The sequence below is a fragment of the Rhineura floridana genome, chromosome 3 (genome assembly GCF_030035675.1).
Source record: "Rhineura floridana isolate rRhiFlo1 chromosome 3, rRhiFlo1.hap2, whole genome shotgun sequence".
Classification (NCBI taxonomy): Eukaryota; Metazoa; Chordata; class Lepidosauria; order Squamata; family Rhineuridae; genus Rhineura; species Rhineura floridana.
Genome location: NC_084482.1, coordinates 189,093,131 through 189,111,930, shown reverse-complemented (window position 1 = coordinate 189,111,930; position 18,800 = coordinate 189,093,131). Strand labels below are relative to the sequence as shown.

At 44.4% G+C, this 18,800-nt stretch overlaps 1 protein-coding gene across 4 annotated transcripts in view; it reads right to left on the bottom strand.

Annotated features, from left to right (window-relative positions):
• KLHDC8B (kelch domain containing 8B) overlaps positions 1 to 12,975 on the bottom strand; it is a 39,476-nt gene extending 26,501 nt beyond the window's left edge. For 3 of the 4 annotated variants that reach the window (XM_061618865.1, XM_061618867.1, XM_061618868.1), the window contains exons 1-2: positions 12,661 to 12,975; positions 5,023 to 5,108 (exon numbers count right to left, since the gene is read on the bottom strand). The gene's annotated coding sequence lies outside the window, so the exon portion shown is untranslated. The remainder of the gene's footprint in view (positions 1 to 5,022; positions 5,109 to 12,660) is intronic. The other variant, XM_061618866.1, reaches the window with a different exon arrangement.
• Between the last annotated feature and the right edge of the window lie 5,825 nt (positions 12,976 to 18,800).

The following is an 18,800-nucleotide window of genomic DNA, read 5'->3' as shown; positions in this document are numbered from 1 at the left end:
TACCTGAAGAAAGCTTTTTTGTTGCTTTTGGTATCTCTCGCTAACCTTAGCACATTCTCAGCTTTAGCCTTCCTGACACCATCCCTGCAATTTTGTGTTACCTGTCTGTACTCTTCCTTTGCGGCCTGGCCTTCTTTCCACTTCCTGTGTGTGTCCTTTTTTGTTTTCAGGTCATCTCTAAGCTTTCTGTGAAACCACAATGGCTGCTTTCACTATCTTCCCCCGTTTTTCCTTGATGGAATTGTTTGCCATTCTGCCTTTAGAATTTCTTTTTTTAGAAACTGCCACCCATCTTGGACTCCTTTTCTCATTAGGGTCACTTGCCATGGAACCTTACTTACCATTGTTCTGAGTTTAGTAAAATCGGCTTTCCTGAAGTCCAGGGTACGCATATGGCTACTCTCAGCTTTTGCTTCCTTTAAGATCAAGAACTCAAGAAACAAACCTACATCCGTCCTCTACCATGGCCAAAAGTAACATAATTATGTAATTAATTTCAATACATTTCAATGGAAGAGAAATGTCAAAAAATGCAAAAGATAACATAATTATTTATGTAACTTTCATGTACTAAAAAACTGATAGCAAACACCACTCACATTCGGTTGCGTGGTTTCCATTCCTGACCTTGGGCATGCAAGCACGCTGTGGCAATTTCCCCTCCCATTTCCATTTCTGATGGATTTCACTGCCATCCCTACTTGCAGCTGCTCCACCTAAGGAGAGCAAGCATTTTCAATGGTACTTATTTATTTACAACATTTTTATACCACTTAATAATTATAATTAAGTGGTATAAAACTGTTATAAATAAATACGTACCATTGAAAATGCTTGCTCTCCTTGGAGGGTGGAGCAGCTGCAAGTAGGGATGGCAGTGAAATCCATAATAAAATTATATTAGGGAGCAGTGTTTAGGAGATTTGGGGCAAGGTGTCATCAATATGCTGACAATACCCAGCTCTATTTCTCTGTAATATCTGAGAAAGGTTTAAGCTGTGCATGTACCTAGATGCAGTCATAAACTGCAACTGAATCATAAGAACATAAGAAGAGCCTGCTGGATCAGGCCACGGTCTAGTCCAGCATCCTGTTCTCACTGTGACCAACTAGATGCCTGGGGGAAGCCCGCAAGCAGGACCTGAGCACAAGAGCACTCTCCCCTCCTGCGGTTTCCAGCAACTGGCATTCTTATCCTCTAATTTATTTGTCTAATCCTCTTTTAAAGCCATCCAAGTTGGTGGCTATCACTGCCTCTTGTGGGAGTGAATTCCATAGTTTAACTACAAGCTATGTGAAGAAGTACTTTCTTTTGTCTGTCCTGAATCTTGGTCGCCTTTATCGTGAGAGAGACAGGGGGAGCGTGACCCTGTTACTTCTGCTCTATCTCTCACTGGCATTTGATACCATCTACCATGGTATCCTTCTAGACCAACTCAGTGGGATGGGTATTGGAGACACTGTATTACGGTGGTTCCGCTCTTACCTTCAGGGTCGCATCCAAGGAGTAACACTGGGTGAGTGTTCCTCGGCCCCCCAGTACTTGTGCTATGGGGTTCTGCAGGGTACTATTCTCTTCCCAGCGCTATTCAACATCTATATGAAGCTGTTGGGAGTGGTGATTAGGAGCAAGATGTCAACAGTATGATGATGACACGCAGCTCTATTTCTCCATAACATCTGAATCAGTAGAGGCTATGAATGCTCTGGATCGTGTCTGAATGCTGTAGTAGACTGGATGAAGGCCAATAAACTGTGCTTGAATCCTGGGAAGATGGGGGCTTTTTGGGTAGGTGGTTCCCATGTCCAGGAGACAGGCAAGTTACCTATTCTGGATGAGGTTGTGCTCCCTCTGAAGGACCAGGTCCATAGCCCAAGGGTACACCTGGATTCATCTTTGTTACTAGAGGCCCAAGTATCCACTGTAGTTAGGAGTACCTTTTACCAATGTTGTCTGGATCATCTGCTACGGCTGTTCCTTGACAGAGATAGCCTGACCTCTGTAGTCCATGTGTTGGTAACCTTGAGGCTGGATTACTGCAATGTGCTCTATGTGAGGCTGCCTTTGACCCTGGTTGGGAAGCTCCAGCTGGTGCAAAATGTGGTGGCCAGATGCAAGCACAATAGTCGGTAACATGCAACACCACTTTTAAAACATCTGCACTAGCTGCCCATTCATTGCCAAGCCAGATTCAAGGTCCTTGTGTTAATTTACAAAGCCCTGAACAACTTAGGTCCAGGGTATCTTAAGGACCACCTGAACCTTTATATCCCTGCCCAATTACTGAGATCATCTGCAGGAACTGCTTTGGTCATCCCCTGAGTTGGCAAGGCTAATTTAACATCAACAAGAAATCGAGCCTTCGCTGTCATCAGCCCAGTTCTCTGGAATGCTCTGCCAACAGAGATTCAGGAGGCACCTTCTGTTTTAACTTTTAAATGCCTGCCGAAAACCTTTCTGTTCTGCCAGGCTTATGCAGGCAATTAAAAATATTTTTTTTCACAACAGTTGACCTTTGCTTTTATTCTATGGTGGTGGTAGTTGTTTTTAATGTGTTGAAAACAGCTTTGATGTTTTAAACGAAATAGCGGTATATATTTTTATAAATAAATAAATAATACTCTTCCAGGATTTAGCTTCATTGGATCTCCATGAGTTCTAACGTTGGGAAAAAGTTTTTCTCTCTCCATGCCATGCATAATTTTATGAAGGAAGTGGAGTGCCTTCAAGTTGATTGCGACTTATGGTGACCCTATGAATAGGGTTTTCTTGGTAAGGGATATTTAGATGGGGTTTACCATTGCCTCCCTCTGAGGCTGAGAGGCAGTGACTGGCCCAAGGTCATCCAGTGAGCTTCATGGATTCGAACCCTGGTCTCCCAGGTCGTAGTCCTTAACCACTACATTTACTAGCATTTTCTCTAAACTAAAAAGCCCCAAATGCTGCACTAGCTGCCTAACCTAGCCAAGTTCAAGGTACAGATTTTTTCCTCCTGCAAGGAAATGAATGACTGAAGGAGGAAAAGTAGTATCTCTGCTGGTGTTGCATATGACGAAGGTGCAGTATACCTTGGAATTATCAGCAGCTAGGAAACAATGGAAGGGGGCGATTGCCCTCACGCCCTCCTTGCGGGCTTCCCAGAAGCATCTGATTGGCCACTATGAGAAACAAGATGCTGGGTTAGATGGATTTTTGGCCCAATCCAACAGGGCTCTTCTTATGTCCCTCAAGTGGAGTCCCTCAAGGATCGGTATTGGGACCTGTACTTTTCAACTTGTTCATTAATGACCTAGAATTAGGAGTGAGCAGTGAAGTGGCCAAGTTTGCTGACAACACTAAATTGTTCAGGGTTGTTAAAACAAAAAGGGATTGCGAAGAGCTCCAAAAAGACCTCTCCAAACTGAGTGAATGGGCGGAAAAATGGCAAATGCAATTCAATATAAACAAGTGTAAAATTATGCATATTGGAGCAAAAAATCTTAATTTCACATATACGCTCATGGGGTCTGAACTGGCGGTGACCGACCAGGAGAGAGACCTCGGGGTTGTGGTGGACAGCACGATGAAAATGTCGACCCAGTGTGCGGCAGCTGTGAAAAAGGCAAATTCCATGCTAGCAATAATTAGGAAAGGTATTGAAAATAAAACAGCCGATATCATAATGCCGTTGTATAAATCTATGGTGCGGCCGCATTTGGAATACTGTGTACAGTTCTGGTCGCCTCATCTCAAAAAGGATATTCTAGAGTTGGAAAAGGTTCAGAAGAGGGCAACCAGAATGATCAAGGGGATGGAGCGACTCCCTTACGAGGAAAGGTTGCAGCATTTGGGGCTTTTTAGTTTAGAGAAAAGGCGGGTCAGAGGAGACATGATAGAAGTATATAAAATTATGCATGGCATGGAGAAAGTGGATAGAGAAAAGTTCTTCTCCCTCTCTCATAATACTAGAACTCGTGGACATTCAAAGAAGCTGAATGTTGGAAGATTCAGGACAGACAAAAGGAAGGACTTCTTTACTCAGTGCATAGTTAAACTATGGAATTTGCTCCCACAAGATGCAGTAATGGCCACCAGCTTGGATGGCTTTAAAAGAAGATTAGACAAATTCATGGAGGACAGGGCTATCAATGGCTACTAGCCATGATGGCTGTGCTCTGCCACCCTAGTCAGAGGCAGCATGCTTCTGAAAACCAGTTGCCGGAAGCCTCAGGAGGGGAGAGTGTTCTTGCACTTGGGTCCTGCTTGCGGGCTTCCCCCAGGCACCTGGTTGGCCACTGTGAGAACAGGATGCTGGACTAGATGGGCCACTGGCCTGATCCAGCAGGCTCTTCTTATGTTCTTATGTCCTTACCTCAACTACCTAACAAGAAAGGAGCCCAGAAAGCGTCTGAAGCTCACTGGCAGGGCACTTGCTTTGTGTGCAGAAGGTCTCAGGTTCAATCTCTGGCATCTCCAAGGAGGGCTGGGAAAGACTCCCTGTCTGAAACCCTGGAGAGTCTCTGCCTGTCGGTGTAGACAATTCTGAACGACATGAACCAATGGTCTGACTTGGTATAAGGCACCTTCTTATGTCAAGCAAGGGCTACCAGTTCTTATGGCTGATCCACCCTACAAGTTCAGAGGTAACGGGCCTCTAAATATCAGTCACTGAGGAAGAACAACAACAAGAAAAGAAGTCCATGACCTTCAGGTCCTGCTTGTAGGGAGCCCAGAGGTATTTACTTGTTAACTCTGGGAAATGTGACACTTCAACAAATGGAATGTTGCACTGTGAATACACCACACATTTAAAGCCCACGAGCTCCCCCAAAGAATCCTGGGAACTGTAGTTTGTTAAGGATGCTGCGAATTATACCTCCATTGGGGTAAACTAGGATTTTTTGGGGGGAGGGGGAATGCTCTTTAAATGTATGGTGTGTACTCATCCTTGGTCTGATTCAACAGGGCTCTCTTATATTCTTATAATTAAAAACAAAAATTTCTGTAGATAGTGAGAAACCTCTCAGACTAGACATACTTACCTGGATAATGAATCTGTCTCAGCTGTAATTTATGTGTACGTTGGACATCCCTGAGGAAAATTGCTATATGTTGAAACTATGTTATCCTGTTAAGAAAAAAAATATTATTAGTTGTTCCTTAAGTGTAATTTGGAAATGCATGCACAAGAAGGCAGTTCTGGTGATGAAGGGAGTGAAGCGCAGCTCCGTAGAACAACCCCTGCTTTGCATATATAAGCTCCCATCTCATCCATTCATTGATTAGGAAGGGAGCTGGGTCAGCCACCTTTGATGTGAATTTAGTTATTCCAATATTCTTACTGGCACTGAAACAACACTGGGAAAATTAATTCAAATCTGGCTGCTTTCTTGCATGATCAAACATTTCAATATGTATGCAAACATTCCACTTCAGATTTGATATTGTCTACCTTGGAAGCAACCATCTGGGCAAAGTGTCTGACCACACTTTGCTTCGATCTACTGCAGAGCCTTTGACCGCATTGCTTACTCAGCAAACTTTAGCTCTAGCTACCCCTGCAGTTCAGTGCAAGCAACCAAGAGTTTAAAATCTCTATCTTTAAAAAAAAAAAAAAAAAAAAGGATCCCACTGGTGTTCTCAGAAGACAGTGTGTGCAGGCTGGCCAAGTTAATTCTGCTGCCGGCACCTTTGCCATCTCATCCCTCAAAGAAAAGACTAGGGGATTCAGTCTTAAGCCGACAGAAAATTCCTTTTTTATTAACTTGAGACAGATAAGCCTCAGTTGATTTGAAGGATCACGCTTACAACAGGTAAAGGAAGGTGAGAGAGACATATATCCAGAGATACGTACACAAGAAGAAGAGGCCCTTGCTTTGCATCCACAGAAATTCTAGCTCCCCCGATAATGCAAACCAAGTCAGTAACTTGTGCTTAAGTTGCCTAATATATTCTACTTTCAAGATGTGTGTGTGTGTTATGTGTCTTCAAGTCGATTATGACTTATGGCGACCCTATGTATCAGTGGCCTCCAGTAGCATCTGTTGTAAACCACCCTGTTCAGATCTTGTAAGTTCAGGTTTGTGGCTTCCTTTATGGAATCAATCCACCTCTTGTTTGGCCTTCCTCTTTTTCTACTCCCTTCTGTTTTTCTCAGCATTATTGTCTTTTCTAGTGAATCATGTCTTCTCATTATGCATCCAAAGTATGATAACCTCAGTTTCATCATTTTAGCTTCTAGTGATAGTTCTGGTTTCTGTGTTGGAATTACTTTTTAATATGCTTTTAAACCTTTTTTAAACAATATGTGTTTTAACCTTTTTTAAAAAAAATGTCTTCAAAGCTTTTTAAAAAATGGTTTTTAAAGTTGTTTTGTTTTAATGTATTTTAATGTCTGGTTTTTATGATGTTTTAAAGTGTTTTTAGTGCTTTTGTTTGCCACCCTGGGCTCCTGCTGGGAGGAAGGGTGGGATATAAATCATATAATAAATAAATAAATAAATTTTGTTCTAACACCCTATTATTTGTCTTTTTCGCAGTCCATGGTATCTGCAAAGCTCTCCTCCAACAAATTTCAAATGAGTTGATTTTTCTCTTATCCGCTTTTTTCACTATCCAACTTTCACATACATACATAGAGATCGTGAATACCATGGTCTGAATGATCCTGACATTAGTGTTCAGTGATACATCTTTGCATTTGAGGATCTTTTCTAGTCCTCTCACAGCTGCCCTCCCCAGTCCTAGCCTTCTTCTGATTTCTTGACTATTGTCTCCATTCTGGTGAATGACTGCGCCGAGGTATTGATAATCCTTGACAAGTTCAACGTCCTCATTATCAACTCTGAAGTTACATAAACCTGTTGTTATTACTTTAGCCTTCTTGACGTTCAGCCGTAATCCTGCTTTTGTGCTTTCCTCTTTAACTTCAGCATTCATTTCAGATCAGCATTCATTTCAGATCATTTCTGGCTTCTGCTAGTAGTATGGTATTGTCTACATATCTTAAATTATTGATATTTCTCCCTCCAATTTTCACACCTTCATCTTGGTCCAAACCCGCTTTTCGTGATATGTTCTGATATGTTCTGCATATAGGTTAAACAAATACGATGATAAAATACACCCGTCTCACACCCTTTGTGATTGGGAACCAGATGGTTTCTCCATATTCTGTCCTACAAGATATAGCTTTCAAGATATGGATCAGCAAATACTTTGGAATTTTAAAGCAAGAACTGGAAAAGCAAAAGGCAACGAGCAGAAGAGCCCAGCGGAAGACGCAGAGGTACAGATTAGTAGATCTGAGAGAACTCCAGAGTACTGAAACCCTTGATGACTTTAGAGACCACTTCCCGCCTACTTCATTTTGAGCCCATTCCAAATACCGCCCATAGAATTCAGAGTTATTCTACACAAACACGAGGACTAGAAGCTTGAAAGCAAAGATTCTCAAAATGCCATGTTCAGCAAACAGGGGGGTTTCCAAAGGCACAAACTAACAGAACACCCACAATCCTAGCTGGGAGGGAAAGCTCTGCAGTGTTAGCCCAAGATATTTCATTATTGTGCATTGCTGAAAACCACCCTAAGAATCACGCTGATGTGATGAAGGGCAGCCTACAAATGGGAGAAATGAACAGACAAACTGTGGAAGGGGTGGAAAGAGGATGGATTTGACATAAGAAGGTGCATTAAAAACAAGCAAGAATGGGGAGCTATTCGGAACACATAAAGAAAAAAGGGTTCAGGAGAAGAATATCTGGGCTTAATACTGATGCTTGGGGAAAGGATCAAGTGAGGAAGAGGAGGAGAGCAACTTCCAGAAGAGAAATGTGACCTTCCAGGTGTGCATGTGTGATGGTGCCGTCAGGACAGGACTTTGGGGCAGACGTCCAGGGCCCCATTCAACAGAATGAGCAGGAGGGCCCCAAATGCAGAAGGGCTAGCACGCCACATTTTGAAGCAATAAAAGGTAGCATCTAAGGGGATGGGGGATGACCATTAAGTCTAAACTGACCTAGCTGCACCACTCTTCACTACAGTTTTTCTTAATCCCCTTGCTTTGCTTATTGTTTCCGGTTTAAGGTTCATAACTGAAAAAGCACAACACTCTAATCTGAGTCCCATTTACTTGGAATAGAGTATGAAGGATGGTCCATGTTTTCAATGGATCATGTTACAGTGAAATAATTACAGAAAAAAACTGCTGTTGCATTCAGATCCTACTTTTGAGCTTCCCATAGGCATCTGATTAGCCAGTACAGGAACAGGATGCTGGACTAATTGGGCCACTGACCTGATCCAGCAGAGCTCTTCTTATGTTATTGCTCAGGATCAGGGTATAAAAGCCACTTTGAACAGGCATGATTCAAAAGACCTGGGTTCATCCTCTATTCACCAGCTTTGTTCACCCCCTTCTCCTATTTTGGAGTAACATGCCAACAATCTTGCAATTAACAACTCGACCAACTCAGTAACAACTGTTGGCAGCCAACAGGGAGCTTTCTGATCAACCATCATTTAATTTATAATAAGAAGTGTTGGGCCTCAGCCAGGAACATTATGCATACACTTTCCCCTAAAAGCTCTTCCCTCAATCCTCAGATGTGTGTGAGAGATGTACTGCGCACGTGATCAAAACAGACATTCCTTTCATTACAACACATATTCCAACGCCAAGCTCTGGCTTCGAAAACACATCCAAGGGCTGAACTAATCCCTGGATCTAAGGCAGCGCTGAAACCAACCAGACCAGGATCAGCTCTTGACTCAAGGGCCATGTCTTTGCCTGTTATGATGCTCCCTTACAACAATCCTTCTCCAAGTGCAATTCCAGATGATCCTTTTATTGAGCATTCACCCTGATTTGTTCATGGGGAGGTTAGATGACATTGTGTCAAAGCAAGTGTTAACCCACTTTCACGTGCATTTTCCTATCACTTTCCTTACTGCAGAAAGTCTGGCGGGGGGGGGAGTGATTTTTGTCATGCAAGACCTCCCCATCCACTGTGATTGTGTCTGATCTCAATTTATTGGTATGTGACTGAATCCCACTGGAAAACGACGTCTGTCTGGAAGCATTCCAAGTCATACCCTTAAATAAAAACAACAACCTTCAGAACAATTGATGCAATCTACTTCCAAAGACATGGCTATGCCATGCTGCCCCCAAATTCTCAGGATACACTCTGCGACTCTCAAGCAGATAACTACACATGTCAATGCTTGATTGTTTCTAATAGGGATGCTGGAGAAATCTGACAAAAACACGAACAGAAATTGCCAATTTTTGCTTATTTGTCCAGAATGGAAATCGATCCATCAAATATGATTGATATTTGCTGCTGTTGCTGTTTTCAGTCTTCAAACAATACATAATTTGATAATGCCCCCCTCTCCATTTGCAACACATTTCTTTTGCACTGAAATGAATCGTGTGGAATAAAGTAACAATAATGTAATTCATTACGTAAAATTCCACCAGAGCGGACAACAAGATGAATAACATTGTTTAAGTCGGAAGCCAAACTGCAGCAGAACAGCAACAGCACTACATGCAAGAAACACGGGCCTGAATGGAAACTGATGCCTTCTTACATCCCTTGTTTCTAAAAACAGGTGGAATTCGAGCAGTGAAATAGCTAGCCATTTCCACAATGCATGGAGCATGCTCCTAATTCTAATCCCCATCTCCTGCCCCAAGGGCCAGCACTGAGGATGTGGACCTTTCAGGATAAGGCTGTTATAATTCCCAAGACCTCACTGCCAGATGGACTGCTCCCATCAAGAATGATGACTGATGCATGCTGTCCACAGAGTGTCTGATTCACCCTTTCCCAACCAAGGGTACCGAATGGCTGAATACACTATACTGTCTGAGGCAGCAGGCCTGGGGTGAAGCTGCAGCCATGTGGTTCTGCCCCACCCGATGGCCTCACTGAGCAACCCAACACCTGGCTGTTCACCCGCTATCTTCAAAACATTCCAGACTGGAACAGTGGAATCAATTAGGGTGCCTCCATGCTGTCACTACTTTTGGATGGGATGCAACCGCATACTGGAAACTTCAGGTTATGCAATTATAGTTGATTGGGAGGTCTTGCACAGCAAACCAATTTCCTTTTTGCAATGAGAAAAGTGACAGGAAAATGCACTGGGAAGTGTGGGATAACACTAGCTTTGCTACACCTTCATCTGAACTCCCTGCAAACAAGTCAGGATAACGGTTCAACAGACAGGTCATCTGGAAACATCCTCAATGTTATCAAATTGCTTCTTTCCCCTGCGCTCCTCATCAGAAGAGTGGGACTCTGCTCATTTCTTTGAACGAAGCAACCGCTGCCAGAGCAAATGATCAAGAGGCTGGAGCAACTCCCCTAACAAGGAAAGGTTGCATTTGGGGCTTTTTAATTTAGAAAGAAAAAGGGAGCACAAGGGGACATGATGGATCCTTATATAATTATGCATGATGTGGAGAAAATGGAAGGAGAAGTTTTTCTCCCTCGCTTACAGTACTAGAGACCAGGTCATCCAACTAAGTTGCTGTGTGTGGGAGATTCAGGACAGACAATAGGAAGTACTACTTCTTCACAGAGCTAAAACTATGGAATGCATTGCCACTCATTTGGAAACAGCCACCCACTTAGTTTTAGTGTGATCAGACAAAATCATGGAGAATGAAGTCATGATGGGATATATGTCATTTCCAGGGATCAGAGGCAGCCAGTCTCTGAATACCAGTTGCAGGGGTGGGAAGGCTATTGCCCTCATATCCTGCTTTGTGGGCTTCCTAGCAGGGCCGGCACCAGAGGGTGGCCAGGTTGGGCCCTGGCCGAGGAACCCCTGAAGGGCCCCTCCTTAGGGCAGGAGGGTAGCACTCCTGTTGGGTTGGCTCCCGATCCTGCTGCACATAGCAAAGCTCCCAGGCACACACACCAATACAGTCAGTGCAGGTGTCAATAAGCCACAAGCACACCCCACCTACCTTTCCCATTCCTGTGAATGATATGTGCACTTGCAAGCGCATGCCTACCATCAACCAAGATGGCAACGGGGGCTTCCACCTTGTTGAGGGCAGGCATGCACACACAGCACGCACATCATTCACAAGGACAGGAGAGGTAGGTGGGATGCACAGGTGGGTTTATTAGCCCCACGCTGCCTGCATGAGTGAGTTGGGCTATGGCGCCGCAGGCCTGGGGCAGGCCAGTGCCCAGTCACGCCTGGCGCCAGCCCAGCTTCCTAGAGGCAACTAGTTGGCCTCTGTGGGAAACAAGATGCTGGATTAGATGGGCCTTTGGTTTAATCCGGCAGGGTTGTTTCTTCTCATGGACGAGTGAGCAAGCTGTGGGGCTAATGGCAGAGCAGCTCTCCTCACCAGGCGCCTGTGGGAAGCCAAAAAAGCCTCCTAGACTCCACTAGAAAAGAGACCGTTGTGAAAGGGACATAACATGGAAATGTCAGATGTTAAAAAAAAAACCCAAAATTAGGAAAGAGTAAACCAAACAGCTCCTGACATTTCATTTGTCACTATTATGCCCTCAGCATACAGCTGGCCAGGGCTGGCGTGAGTTGTAGTCCAAAACATCTTGAGGGCACCAGCTTGGTGAACGGTGCAGTAAGACATAAGGAGTGTATGGCAGCAAAATTTTAGTTTGGTTAAGACAAAAAGGTGGGTTGGTGTTGGAATCTGTCTCGTCTCTGATCTCTGTTTTAAAACGTGGTTGTCCTTTCTTTTTTGTTTTGCCTTCCAATAATTTTTCTTTTAATGCTTCTTAACAGTTGCCTTTGTATTATCCTGACTACAGTGGGTCTTACTTCAGAGTCAAAATATATAGGATCAAGCTACATAACTGGGACTGTGCATCTGGTGGAGGCGAGGAGGACAGCCGAAAAGCACTCTGCACATGCTCAGAGGGCACTGAAAACAGGCCAAGGATGAACCCCAGCTCTAATCACGCCTTTTCAAAACACGTAGTTGGCACACATCTCCTAAGCTCTAGGAAAAACAGGATTCTCACCACCACTCCTCAGCCCTCCAGAGGGCAGGAGAGAAGGAAGAAAAAGTAGACGGGGGGGTCGTCACCCCTGGGAGGAACTATGCCGCGAAGGTAAGGCGTTTATTAGCCCCTGGCTCCCATCCCCGCTTTACCCGACAGCACACGCCGATCGCCCCTTCCCCCGCCATCTCCAGCCATTCCGGACTCTTTGAAGGCCCGATAAAGAGCTTGGGGCGGCCGGCTCCGGGGCGCGAGCAACACTTATCTTGCCTTTAGCAGCCGCAGCGTCCAGCTCGAGAGACTCGCGGTGCGCCCAAAGCTCCCGCAACACCAAATGGCCGCAAAGGGAGGCGCGGAGCCCACAGGCACGCTGCGTAAAGCTCCAGCAGCCGCCTGCTTAGCACACTGCGCCCCGGCACCTCTCCGACTGCCTGAAGGCGCGGATGCGCTCGGAAGACGCCGCCTGCTCCGGCTCCCTGCGGCCTCTCTCGGCTCTCCCTTCTTCCCGCCGAGAAAAAACTTTGGTGGAGGAGGAAGAGGAGGAGTCCCCCTCTCCGGGCTCCACCGTTCGGGAAAGAAGAAGGACGCCACAGTCTGACAATCGGAGTTCTCCATCGCTCGACGGAGCCTCAGACCCACCCAACTAGCCCGGGCAGCAGCACCACGCGCGTCGCTCACCTGCCTGGACTGCGCGGTTCTTTGGCCCGGGCAAACTCTGCGGGCGCGGTGGAGAAGCGCCCCCTCCCCACACCTCCTCTCTGCGCGTTGCCTCCTTGTTCCAATCCAGCTTCCTCACTCTCGGCGAGCTTCTCAGTATCGCGGAGGGGGAGAGGGGAGGAAGGGGGAAGAAAACGCCGCCGCCGCCGCCACACACACCGCTCACCGCTTTAACTCTTCCTCCCCCGGGCGCAGCGCGCTCGGGACAGCCGCCTTGCAATGGCACAGAAGAGGCCCGTGGGAGAAGGCGGCCACGCGTGGCGCCTTTTACGCCCCTGCGGTTAGAAACACGAGGTGCTGTTTCGGATCATTTGCTAAGTTTTTTTTTCCTTTGCAGTTTTTAGTGAGGATGTTAACATTTCGGAATTGTTTCCCTTTCTGAATGGTTAAATATTTCATATCTGGAACAATTACATAAACTGAGTTATTTTTTTTAGGAGTAGGGAAGAAAAGACCCAATGAAAGACTTGACGTTGCTATTAAAAAAAGCCCCACAAATATTTCTGAAAGCAAATGCAATGCCCCACTCACTCGGGTGGTGGAGCATGAAGAAACCTAGGAAGCTGTGTTATACCGAATCAGACCATTGGTGCATCTAGCCCTATCCTGTCCACATGACTCTTCCAGGGTTTCAGGCAGGATGAGGATGCCAGAGATTCAACCTGGGATCTTCAGCACACAACACAAGTGCTGTCCCACTGAGCTATGGGCCATACATTTAAAATACACCCAACACACATTTAAAGCTGATGACATCCCTCAATCCTGGGAAGTGTGGTTTCTCCCTCACAGAGCAACAAGTTCTCAGCAACCTTAACAAACTACAGTTCCCAGGATTCTTTTGGGGAAGCCATGTGTGTAAATGTATGGTATGGAGCTGCACAAAACTAAAGGTCGAGGAAAGTCATTGGCCTTTCCTTTTTATGACCTTTTGAGGCATCACCCCTCTGAAGAATCGCAATTTCTCATGATGGCAGTTTACTGTTTATAGCTTTTTACAAATGGAGATTTGAATCGAAAGTTTCCCAGTCCTAGTGCAACATCCTAATCTCTATGCCATGAAGGCCTCAAACACAGGAAGCTGCCTTATACAGAGTCAGATCATCTAACTCTGTATTGTCTACACTTACTGGCAGCAGCTGTCCAGGGCTTCAGATAGGGAGGGCACTGCCTGTCAGTGCAGACAATGCAGAGTAAGACCACCTAGATCTGTATAGCCCTTCCTATATTCGAGGCCCTTCTAAAAAGCTGCAGACAATAAACCACAGTCTTAGGAGGCTGAGATTCTCCCTTCTTTCACTCACAGGTGGGGTGATGCCTCTTCTGTAATGCAGGCTTGTATTTAAGCCCATGCCTGGTGGCCCTAAGTGATGAGGAACTGCATGGATGCAGGCAAGCGAGCGAGTGGGGGATGGGAAAGGGCTCCATCCCTCCTCTGCACTTATCACAGAAACCAGACAGGCTACCAGAAGGCAAAGGCCCTTCCCTTCACCCAGCATGGAGGCTCAGCAGGCTGCCACCAGCCCCCTGCATGCTTGATCTTTTATTGCTGTAGTTTGCGGGCAAATAACTTGTTGGCTTATTCACAAGGCTGCTGTAATGTTTTCATATGGTACACCAAGATGGATGTCTCCCTGCCCCACCCCAGTTGTCTACCCCATTTTCTGTGTTTCCATTTCTTTAGTTTTGATGCAGGTGGTCCAGGCTTGCTCACTGGGCTAGTAAGCTTAAGCCAGGAGTGCCTGGCCTTGACCTCACCAGTCTTGCCCTCCACAACCCTGATCTCTGATCTCACACAAATCCATGCTCTCCCTTACTTTCCTTCCTGGATGGCAGATAGTTTGCCTCTTGCTTAGCTAGCATCCTCCTCCTATCCAGTTCATGGCCTTCCAGCTGCGTAACACTGATGCAGATGGTACAAACTCACTAACGTTCGACAATGGAACAGAGGTGGGATAGAAACCAAAGAAAAATATCATAGGAAGCTGCCTTATACCAAGTCAGGCCACTGGTCCTTCTAGCTCAGTATTGCCGACACCAGGCATGGGGAACCTCCAGATGTTGGACCACAACTCCCACCGGCTCTGATCATTGGCCATGCTGGCTAGGGCTGATGGGAGTTGGAGTCCAACAACATATGGAGGGCCACAGGTTCCCCAATCCTGATATACCAGTGTTAGTGGCTCTCCAGGGTTTCAGCTGGGACTTTTCCCCAGCCCACTTGGAGATGTTTGAGATTGAATCTGGCTCCTGCATGCAAAGTATGTTCTCTACCACTAAACTACAGCTCCTTCCCTTAAAACACACAAAAACACACATTTTTCAAAGAGACATTGCTGTTCTGTACCGGTACCCTTTCCAACTGGCCACTAGCATACATTTTTCCTAAAAAGTTATATGCACTGTCATGTACAAAGCACAAATCTTTATTTGGGTGGGACAACATGGGGTGAGCTGCCATTGCAGCAGGAGCATTGTTAAGGGATGGCCCAAGGGACCTGAGGCCCTGGACTTTTATACTGGGCCCTGCCTCTCCTGCCTTTCCCCCCTTTTCTAAAAACTTAAATGTTTTACTTGCAGAGCTGCTGGAAAGCACGGCCCCACTGAGATCCTAGTCACCCACCATCTTAATTTACTCAAATCTAAATTTGCATATATGTATATTAGCATATGCAAATTTGTATTATGGGCCAATGTCCCAAGTCTTTCATGTACTGAATAACATCCCTGCACTGCATATAACTTTTTCCTTTGTCCTACTGAATCATAAATATCATCTCTCTGCAGGAAATTATATATAAATGTCCCATTTGTTTCTCATTGTCCAGTTCTCTGGTGGTTGGCTGGGTCCATCTGTCATGTTTTGACTGTTTGCCAGAGGTGAGCAACTGGCTCAGAATTATGCCACACTAGAAATTCATAATGAGTCAGAAGACTACAACTAATTTGTATACTTAGGGATAGGTAATGAATCCAGTTTGTGCACCATTTACGTGAATGCAATGAACAGTAAGTCAGAAAGATGTCAAACAAATTGCATTTATTATGCAATGTTAGTCTGGAATCATAAGCCACATTGTACATAACACAAGATAATGCCTTCCTGCGTCCAGCCAACCTGCAAGCTCACTAGCAGAATATGAAGATTATACACATTTCCTATTGTTTAGCCCCAGTATCTGGCTGTTCGGGTTAGAACAAGAGCCCTATTCCAAAAGATCAGAGAAATGAAAGGGAAATTTAAACCAAGAGTAGGGATGTTGATTAATCAACAGGGGAACACACTGACTGACCGAGATGAAATAAAAGGAAGATGGAAGCAATACACTGAAGAACTCTATAAAAGAGATGCCAGGATGACAGATTCATTCACAGAAGAACCGTATAATGAAGAACCAGAAATTTTAGAATGCGAGGTGAAAGCTGCTGTTAAAATACTTGGAAGAAACAAATCACCAGGAATAGATGGCATACCAATAGAGTTGCTACAAGCTACTGAGACTGAATCTGTCCAAATTTTGAGAAAAATCTGTCAAGAAATATGGAAAACTAAACAATGGCCCACAGACTGGAAGTGTTCAATATATATCCCACTTCCAAAGAAAGAGGATCCCAGCGAATGCAGTAATTATCGAACTATTGCCTTAATATCCCATGTAAGTAAAGTAATGCTCAAGATTCTACAACAAAGGCTCTTACCATATATGGAGCGAGAAATGCCAGACGTCCAAGCTGGATTTAGAAAGGGAAAAGGCACCAGAGATCATATCGCAAACATACATTGGATAATGGAACAGACCAAGGAATTTCAGAAGAAAATCACCCTGTGCTTTATAGATTACAGCAAAGCCTTTGACTGTGTAGATCATGAAAAACTATGGAATGCTTTAAAAGAAATGGGGTGCCACAGCATATGATTGTCCTGATGCACAACCTATACTCTGCACAAGAGGCTACTGTAAGGACAGAATATGGAGAAACCGACTTGTTTCCCATTGGAAAGGATGTGAGACGGGTGTATTTTATCACCCTATTTATTTAATCTATACGCAGAACATATCATACGGAAAGCAAGATTGGACCAAGATGAAGGTGTGAAAATTGGAGGGAGAAATACCAATAATTTAAGATATACAAACAATACCATACTACTAGCAGAAACCAGTAATGATTTGGAATGAATGCTGATGAAAGTTAAAGAGGAAAGCACAAAAGCAGGAGTACAGCTGAACATCAAAAAGACTAAAATAATAACAGAAGATTTATGTAACTTTACAGTTGACAATGAGGACATTGAATTTGTCAAGGATTATCAATACCTTGGCAGAGTCATTAACCAAAATGGAGACTGTTTTAATGCTGATTATATATGTTTATATGTTTATATGTTCTGAATGATATGTACTTTTATCTGGAAGCCGCCTTGAGTTCCAGTTTGGAAAAAGGGCGGGGTATAAACAACAACAACAACAACAATAATAATAATAATAAATCAGAAGAAGGCTAGGACCTAGGACTGGGGAGGGTCGCTATGAGAGAACCAGAAAAGGTCCTCAAATATAAAGATGGATCACTGAACACTGAAGTCAGGATCATTCAGACCATGGTATTCCTGATCTCTATGTACGGATGTGAAAGTTGGACAGTGAAAAAGGTGGATAAGAGAAATATCAACTCATTTGAAATGTGGTGCTGGAGGAGAGCTTTGCGGATACCATGGACTGCGAAAAAGACAAATAATTGGGTGTTAGAACAAATTAAACCAGAACTATCACTAGAAGCTAAAATGATGAAACTGAGATTATCATACTTTGAACACATAATGAGAAGACATGATTCATTAGAAAAGACCATGATGCTGGGGAAAACAGAAGGGAGTAGAAAAAGAGGAAGGCCAAACAAGAGATGGATTGATTCCATAAAGGAAGCCACAGACCTGAACTTACAAGATCTGAACAGGGTGGTTCATGGCAGATGCTCTTGGAGGTTGCTGATTCATAGGGTCGCCATAAATTGTAGTCGACTTGGAGGCACATAACAACAACAATCTGGCTGTTCACAGAAATACTGGTTCTGTACCTGGAAGTTCTTTTTAGATGTCATAGTTAATATTGATAGTCCAGTCCTCCATGACTTTGTCCAGTCCTTTAAAGTCTTCTAAACTTATGCCCATTTTGTAGGAAAGGATTTTGTGCGTGAGTTACGTGTTGTGTAAAACACATCACGCATCTGGAATCTTAAAAAAAAACTCCAAACCAATTAGAATTGACACTTTGATAACTTAATAGATCAGGGCTTTTAAAAGCATGTGTATGCACACTGTCATCACTTTCAGAACTTATCTCCATAAACATGACAAGTAGATTTGCACCTGATGAAGTAGGTTTCACTCTACAAAACTCATGCTAGCATTTGTGGCAATCACTACACTGCCACAAGATTCTTGCTCCTTTGTTTGCAACAGATGAATAATTGTGGGATATGCTCCTTAAAAAGGCAAGGTGTTGGACTACGACCTGGGAGACCAGGGTTCGAATCCCCATACAGCCATGAAGTTCACTAGGTGACCTTGGGCCAGTCACTGCCTCTCAGCCTCAAGAGGAAGGCAATGGTAAACCACCTCTGAATACTGCTTACCATGAAAACCCTCTTCATAGGGTCACCATAAGTTGGGATCGACTTGAAGGCAGTCCATTTCATTTTCACCATGTCATGTGCAAAAGGTAGTCCTGTACAAATTGGACACAACTTTTTCTGGAAAGGCTCCTGGGCTTTTAACACACAGAAATACAGTAGGTGAAACCATCCCCATCACTTTGTCTCCGTGACAGGAAAATATCCAACTTCTAAATTTCTGCATCAGGAACTTGGGTAAGTTGTTAAAAGGCACAAGTGCTTACTAGGAAAGTAAGTTGACAACCCTTCATATGAAAGGGTCAGAACTTCCATGTCTTGAGTAGCTCCCTGCTAACTCATAGTCTATGGTCATGTTCAGAACAAAACAGGGCATCTGTGGCTTTAGCCATGTAACTGGAGAATTTGGGGGGTAGGGGGGAGAAAAGTAACTATGTCCACCATTGCAAGCTATGCTTATCACTACT